This window comes from Thamnophis elegans, chromosome 2 (genome assembly GCF_009769535.1).
Source record: "Thamnophis elegans isolate rThaEle1 chromosome 2, rThaEle1.pri, whole genome shotgun sequence".
NCBI lineage: Eukaryota > Metazoa > Chordata > Lepidosauria > Squamata > Colubridae > Thamnophis > Thamnophis elegans.
The window spans coordinates 68975061-68983921 of NC_045542.1; positions in this window are offsets into that span (position 1 = coordinate 68975061).

An 8861-nucleotide genomic window follows, 5' to 3' on the forward strand; every position below is an offset into this window, starting at 1 on the left:
GATGCTGCACCAGCCCCTCCGGATGGCCCCTTTCTCCATCCAGCCTTACTTCCCTCCCAGCATTGCCTCCTCCCTTCTTTATCCCTGCCCAGTCAGGTGGCTCCCTGGACGTATTTTATTTCCTGCCTCCCTTTGCTTCGGTGAGGCTCTGCCTTGTGTCTTCCACGTACCATCTGTCGCCCCCTTATGGTGGGTTACTAACCTCCAGCCACATCTGATTGTGGTGTTTGGTTACCCAGACTTGCTAGCTAAGTTCCATCTGCCTTTGGTCCTGCTATCTCAGTTTCATCTGGCTCCAGACCTGCTAGCTCAGCTTTATCGGACTTTGAGTACCATCAGTAACATCACTCACCACTATTATCCTGGGAACTCTATTTGGAGCAGCACTGGTGGAAGACTACCTCCTATCCCCTTTATTTATTCCGGACTCTTTGGACTTATCCAGACCAATAGAAGAGGGGAATACGATCTACCCCACCGTATACCTTCTTCGGACTATAACTGGACGCTAATCACACCACCTATTTTACTTACTTTAATTATGGAGAGCCATTTGGCTCTATCTGGACTCGCTTTTTAACAACGTAATAAGTGCGCAATTCTATTTTTTTCTCCCTTTTTCTATCTTCTATCTTTCTTTTTTTTCTTACTGTGTTTGGGATATGATAGGAGTATGTATGAGATTGAATGAATGATCCCACTTTTATCATTATTACTGTTGTATTTTTTGTGTTTTAATTACTATGTGGGGACTGTTTGAGTGAGTGAATGAGTATGTATGATTCGGAGGACCTGGTGGGATTTGCGGGGGCCACCGGGGTGGTTGGGGGAACTACATCCACGGGAGAGGGTCGGAGCATTGCGGTCATAACAGGGAGGGGCAGATACGGCGGGGACTTTAGGGCTGGCCATTACCGGGGAAGGAGGGTTCGCTATATCACAGAGATCCCTCCTTCCGGCCCTATGAGTCCCACTCCAAGGTCAGATGGCGCGAGCAGTCAGGACCCTGGTCTCAGGCTGCTGTCGCTAAATGCCAGGTCTGTTGTTCACAAGGCTCCCCTCGTCCGGGACTTGATAACAGACGAGGGCGCAGACCTGGCATGTATTACTGAGACCTGGCTGGGCACAGAAGGAGGAGTCCCCCTCGTAGAGATGTGCCCAGACGGATTTCAGGTGCTTCATCAGCCGAGAGCCCAGGGAAGGGGTGGCGGTGTGGCTATTGTAATCCGGGAGTCTTTAGTACCTCGTAGGATCCCTGCTCCGGAGCTTGTCGGGTGTGAGTCCCTACTGGTGACGCTGGACCTCAAGGGTCAAGTGGGTTTGCTGCTCACGTACCTGCCTCCCAACTGCGTTGCAGCAGCCCTCCCCTCGCTCCTCGAGTCAGTAGCCGAGCTGGCAGTTGAGTTCCCTAGGCTTATGGTTCTGGGGGACTTCAATTTGCCTTCGCTCGGTGAACACTCTGATGGAGCGCAGGAGTTCATGGCTTCCATGACAGCCATGGGCTTGACCCAAGTAATTCGAGGCCCAACCCACTCAGCGGGTCACACGCTCGACCTCGTATTCCTCTCGGAGCAGTGGAGTTATGATCTTGGTCTGAGGGGAAATGAGACCATTCCCCTGTCGTGGTCAGACCACTGCCTACTGAGGCTAGACTTCCGGAGGCCAAACCCCCACCGTAGGGAGGAGGAACCGACCAGGTGGTTCCGCCCCAGGCGACTTATGGACCCAGTAAGGTTCCAGACGGAGCTTGGGGTTATTCCAGATGCTCTCGCCCACAGTTCGGCGGAGACTCTTGCTGCTGCCTGGCACTCGGCAGCATCAGAGTCTCTTAACCGGATTGCGCCACTACGGCCCCTCCGGGTCAGCGGCCCACGGAGGCCTCCTTGGTTCACCGAGGAGCTCCGTGAGACAAAGCGCCGGAGGAGACGCCTAGAGCACCTGTGGAGGTCTGATAGGTCCGAGTCGAGCCGGGCACTGTTGACAGCTTGCACCAAGGAGTATATTCGGGCTCTAAGAACAGCCAAAAGATCACACATTGCCTCCTTGGTAGCGTCCGCTGAGTCCCGCCCAGCCGCCCTGTTTAGGATAACCCGCTCCCTCCTAAATAGGAGGGAGACGGAGAACCCTTTACAGGGTAAGGCTGAGGAATATGTACAGTTCTTGGCGGACAAAGTTGCTCGGTTTCGATCGGACCTGGACTCCACTCTTGCAGATCCAGCCGAGACACAAGGGAATGATCTGGCAGACCATCTCTGGGTTGAGTTTCAGGATGTTGCCTCCGGCGATGTGGACAAGGCTATGCGAGCTGTGAGCGCCTCCACCTGTATACTGGACCCGTGTCCCTCCTGGCTGGTTGCCAACAGCAGTGAGGTGACACGAGGCTGGATCCAGGCGGTTGTTACCACCTCTCTTCGGGAGGGACACCTCCCCACCGCGCTGAAGGCGGCGGTGGTGAGACCCCTCCTGAAGAAACCGTCCTTGGATCCAGCAATTCTTAACAACTACCGTCCAGTCTCCAACCTCCCCTTTGTGGGGAAGGTTGTTGAGAAGGTGGTGGCCTTCCAGCTTCAGCGTACCTTGGAGGAAGCTAACTATCTTGACCCCTTCCAGTCTGGCTTCAGGCCCAGTTACAGCACAGAAACCGCTTTGGTCGCATTGACCGATGATCTCTGGAGAGCCAGAGATGGAGGCCATGCGTCCATCCTGGTTCTCCTTGACCTCTCAGCGGCTTTCGATACCATCGACCATGGTATCCTTCTGCGACGACTGCGGGAGGTGGGAGTGGGAGGCACTGTTCTGCAGTGGTTCTCCTCCTACCTCTCGGACAGGTCGCAGTCGGTGTTGGTGGGGGTGCAGAGATCGTCCCCGAGGCCCCTTACTTGTGGGGTGCCGCAGGGTTCGGTCTTATCCCCCCTACTATTTAACATATACATGAAACCGCTGGGCGAGATCATTCGGAGGCACGGGATAAAATACCACCAATATGCGGACGATACACAGTTGTATCTGTCCGCCCCGTGCCAACTCAATGAAGCGGTGGAAGTGATGAACCGGGGCCTTGAGGCTGTTAAAGACTGGATGAGAGCTAACAAACTGGTGCTCAACCCGGAAAAGACCGAGTGGCTGTTGTGTTTTCCTCCCAAAAATTTGGTTAATGTTCCATCAATCAGGCTGGGGGGACAAAATTTATACCCCTCAGACAGGGTCCGCAACTTGGGAGTCCTCCTGGACCCACAGCTGAGTTTCGACCATCATTTGTCAGCTGTGACCAGGGGGGCATTTGCTCAGGTTCGCCTGATGCGCCAGTTGCGGCCCTACCTGAACCGGGAGGCTCTCACAACAGTCACTCGAGCCCTTGTGACCTCTAGGCTGGAATACTGCAACGTGCTCTACATGGGGCTGCCCTTGAAGAGCACCCGGAGACTTCAGCTAGTCCAGAATGCGGCCGCGCGAGTGATTGTGGGCGCACCACGGTTCGCCCACATAACACCGATCCTCCGTGAGCTGCGCTGGCTACCTGTTGATCTCCGGGTGCACTTCAAGGTCCTACTTACCACTCACAAAGCGCTCCATGGTAGTGGATCTGGCTATTTGAGAGACCGCCTTCTGCCAATTACCTCCCTGCGTCCCATCAGATCGCACAGGGTAGGCCTCCTCCGAATCCCATCCGCCAGTCAGTGCCGACTGGCGACTACTCGGAGGAGAGCCTTCTCAGTTGCAGCTCCGACGCTATGGAACAATCTCCCCGTGGAGATTCGCACCCTCACCACCGCCCAGGCCTTCCGCACAGCCCTCAAGAACTGGCTAGCCCGTCAGGCCTGGGGATGAAAAATCTTAGTTTGTCCCCTCCCGAATGATGAATGAATGTTGTGCTCTATTTTTAATATTATGTATTGTCTTATGTCTTTTGTCTTTGTACCCCCTTTCCCGTGTTTTGTAAGCCGCCCTGAGTCCCCTCAGGGAAAAGGGCGGCCTATAAATTATAATAAACATTCCAAACATTCCATTCCAAACACCCAGGTACACCCACGTTACACCTATTCTCCGCGAGCAGCACTGGCTACCCATTAGTCTCCGGACTCGCTTCAAGGTGCTAGTCATTATTTATATAGCCCTACATGGCATCGGACCTGGGTACCTGAGAGACCGCCTCCTGCCAATTACCTCACATAGACCTATCAGATCTCACAGACTAGGCTTTCTCCGGATTCCATCTGGCAGCCAATGTCGGCTGGCGACTCCCCGGGGGAGAGCCTTCTCTGTTGCAGCTCCAGCCCTTTGGAACAAGCTCCCCATGGAGATCCGGACCCTTACTACTACTCTGGCCTTCCGCAAAGCTACTAAGTCCCGGTTGCTCTGGCAGGCCGGAGGGCTGTTGAAGTATGGTTAACTATGAATGTTGTGTATTTTAAATTGTTGTTTTGTCTATTTATCCCCCTTCCCTTGTTTATTGTAAGCCACCCAGAGTCCTTCGGGAATGGGCGGCATACAAGACCAATAACCTCAACTCAACTCCATCCATCCAAAGTCAGTAAAATGAGAACCCAGATTATTGAGGGCAATATGCAAATAATGCATCTATATTGCAAACCACCCAGAGAATCAGTGGTCCCAACTTTTCCGGCTCTGTGGACAAGTGGCAGCATCAGCAGGAGGGAGGAGTGGAGATGGTTTCACATGTGCGTGCCACTTGCTTAAATGTGCACTCGTCCAGTGCTTGCATGGACCTGGGGTTGGGGACCCCTGCTCTAAACCATTATGGGGAGGTATATAGGCCTAAATACTATTGCTATTGCTATTAACTGATTCTAAGTTATTATCTAAAATTTTCTAGAGTAGCAAATTGTTTTAATTTTTCTATTAATGTTTCTGTTCCCTTTAGTGGTTTGTCCAAAACCAACAAATCATCATTAAACACTTAACTTACACACTTCTCTTTTAGTTTTAACTTTCATGTTTCTCATGTTCTGTTTTATACCTCTAATCAATATTTCAAGAACTACAATAATCAAGAAAGGAAACAATGGACATCTCTGTCTTGTCCCTGCTTGTATCTCACAGAATGTTCTTAGATTTCCAAAGAGGTAATAGCAGACAAGGGATATAAACCAAAACACTGTCTCAGAAAAAGAAATGCTGCCTGACTGATTTGCTTTCAACAAGAGCCCGCAGAAGAATAGTCAAAATCCAGTCCAAAGTTCAGAGATCCTGTCTGGATTGTCACCCAGTTTCATGAGCAGAATCCACAAGATGGTCACACAAGAATTAAAGATCAGATTGTTGTTTCCAATAAAGAAGCATGGCTCACAACTATCTTTCAAAACAAGCTGCAGCCAGTTGTCTTTAACCACGAATTACTCATTTGCTTGGCAAGGAGCCTTATTGAGTATCTTTACTCTGAGTCTCCACTTTACTTGTTGGGTGCCACTCTTCAGACCTTATTTAGCCTGAGCACAATATCATCCCTAATCAGTCTCAGGTGATTCTTGGTTTGGTGTGTTCAGAGGCTGACATTGCACGGGTTCAGCCAAAGTAGCTTCATCGCAGTCAGATTCTGAATTCTTGGTTTATGACACTTTAACTCTCTTTTAGGTAAAAACCATAGCTCATTATTTAGATGAAAACAATATTATTTATGATTGTGGCAAACTATTCAGCCATTTTATTTTATAGTGGCATTTCTAATATTCCTTTGGATTGAAAATGACTGCTTTAAGGGCAGCAGCATTATGCCCTATGAAATTGAAATATTCCTCAATCCTGTCTAATTACTGATTTGTTTCTATTTTGTTCTTTGTCTCAAGAACAATGGTATATGTGTATAATAAAGAAAGGCATTTGAACTAATTTACCATAGAAAGATATGAGGTGGACCCCTGATGTCATGGCAGAGATTTATAGGCTCCATAATCTCTAATTTAGGTCCTTCTATATTGGACTATAATCCTTAGTGACCATCAAAAATAGACATGATGGCTGGTAATTATCAATTTTATGTTTCAAAAGAGTTTGAGGACCTGAACTTGGAGAAAATTGTGACCCTCTAATTTGTTAACTGGGTAGAAAATGAAGATTCCATTTAGCTTTTCTTTATTCATTTTTTGTTAGAGCAAAATGAGGTAATTTTACCTATATGAGTGTCCTTAGAAGCCTGTGAAATTATCTGTCCTTTCCCCTCATCAATCTTAGGAAGTTTTATTATCATGCTTTGTCAAATGAAAAAAGAAAAGAAAAGAAAAATGAAAATAAACCCTGGAAGGATAAGAAAACTAGTTTTGCATAAAAATGCTGATGAAGCATTTGATTGCTAAAAGTATGAGCCGTTTTCAAGTTGTGTTACATCTTCCAATGCTTTGGGCAACGTTCTTGGAAATAATTTTTTCCTACTGGCATTAAAAGATGGTATTTCATGTGAATTTTATTTATTCAATGTCAACTCAAGAAATCTACAGCAACACGCATGCAAGCATATACATATACGCATTAAGATAGAGCACCAGAGAATACCTGCTAATCTTTTCTATAACCAAATAGTGTATCTCAGGTTCTTTCTGCAGTAAACTCCTTTTTTTAGAATTGTTATTTTTTACTTTTAAAAAAAAAGTTATAAAAATGCAGTTGATCCACTTCCCTTTGCATATGTGATTCTATACCGATCATTAAATTCAGGTGGTGAAGTAAAATGTATAAATAAGAATGTAATAGATGAACGGAAATAACTGGAGAATGAACCAGGTTTTTTTCCATTTATAATAGGAATTCTGAATGAACTAAAAACATTGCCCTAGAATTAATACTATGCCACAGCTCATGTCTTGTTATTTGTACCCTGAATAAGGCTTCACAGACTCATTTTATAATTTCTTACCTGGTAAAATATGGAGGAACTTTTGGTCTCTTTTATGTATAGATGTTACAATCAGATCAGTATGAATCAGTTTATTTGAATGTAGTTAAATGTGCTTTACTTTCTGTAAATTAGGCAGACTTTGGCTATCCATCGATGACCTCACTAACTGTAATATTATATTGTGCCTTGTTTATTTTCTTTTATTTATTTTAATGTTTTATTTTTTAATTCCAATCTGTGGCCATAATAAAAGATTGAATTAAAACTGTTTATCTCAAGAGATGATTATCTTAACTGCCACATAGCAATACCACCTATTGTAGAACTGAGACCTAAGTACACGCTAAGTGTTATTAATGAATGAAGATCTTCATAGAAAACTGCATGGAAGCACTTTTGCAGAAAACCAATTTCTCCTATGGGATATATATATATGGTTTAAATGAATCATAGCAAAAGGTTATAGTATTTACATGGAAGAAAACCCCACTGACTGCAGTGGGACTCACTTCCAAGCTAACGTGAACAGAATAATAGCATTTTATTTTGAATTACCGTATATACTCGAGTATAAGCCGAGTTTTTCAGCCCACTTTTTGGGCTGAAAAAAGCCGGCTCGGCTTATACTCGAGTCTACAACTGGATCCGGCAGTGCTGTTGTCTGTTGGAGGAGGAGGGGATTCCTTCCTGCGAGACCCCATCCAGAAAAATGCGGGGAGCGGCAGCGGAGCCCCAAGGCTGCTTCTGCTCCATCCGCTGGACTGTTTCCTCGAATGCCCGCCCGCCCGCTCATTCATTCCGTTTCCTAGCCTGCCTGGCCACTTATTCGTTTCGTTTCCCTCCCCTGCCTGCCCCCTCGTTCATTCCATTTCCTAGCCTGCCAGGGGAAGGATACTATGAAATCCCCCAAATCCTCCCCACTCCAGGGATAGGATACTATGAAAGCCCCAGGATCTCTTGTCTTGCTGGGCAGTCTGCGCCAGCCATTCCCTCTCCTCTGTTAACTCCCTTCCATTCCACGTCCGAGTCAAAGGACGGCCGGTGGCTGCTGGACCTCCTGATGGGCCAGAGGTCTGTCTGTCTGTCTGGATGTTTGTCTGGATGTGTCTGTGTATGCGCGTGTAGTCCGCTGACTTCCACGCAGGTGAGCCGCTGCAAGCCTCCCAAACGTGACAGGCTCCCAGCTTGGGTGGAAGAGTTTGACGCCCTTCCCGGCTTTGCTCTCCTTCGGGGTTAGAATCGGAACCCGAGGATGCCGGGTTCCAGTCGCCCCTGACGTCCGAACCGAGAGTTGCCCGGCGAAGTTCCTCGGTGGGAACTCCGGCCGCTGCCCACCCGTGGGGAGAGAGGGAAGAGCCCCGAGCGAGCCGCCTCGGTTTGGCAACCAAACCCATCCAGCCTTTTACCTCCCGTCCCCCCACCCGCCCGCTCGCAGCCCCCTCCCCGGGCTGGCGCCAACTCCTCCCCGTGCCCGGCCTCTGGGGCGGCCTCTCTTTAAGCTAGAGAGAGGAGGGGAGGGAAGGCAGGGACCAGCCGGCTGACAATGGGCCGGAGCGGCTGAGTTGGAGCAAATTCCGCGGCGGAGGCAGCGTCCCAGCTCCAGCGGCTCCGAGGCGAGCGGCTTGGCCCTTCCGCTGGGCGCTCGGAGATGAAGGCGCGCTGGCGCAGAGTTGAGCGGCGAGCTTGCCAAGCGCGCGGCTCCGGGAAGCCCCCCTTCTCCTCCCTGCTGGAAGCCGAGCGAGCCCCGCCGCCCACGGACTCCCGCGGCCGCCCCAGGGCTCCGGGAGGCAGGACCCGGAGGCAGCCCAGCCCTGCCGCCGCCCCGCGCCCTCCACCCGCTGCGCGAGAGGGGACCCCGCTTTCCCCTTGCCGGATGCGTCCCTGGCGGAGCTGAGCCATGCGGCGGAGGCTCCCGCTCTGGTTCCGGAGCTTGCTGTGCCTCTGGCCGGTCCTGGTGGGACCCGCGGCAGGTAAGAGGCGCCGTCGAGCGCCTCGTACAATGATTTATGTA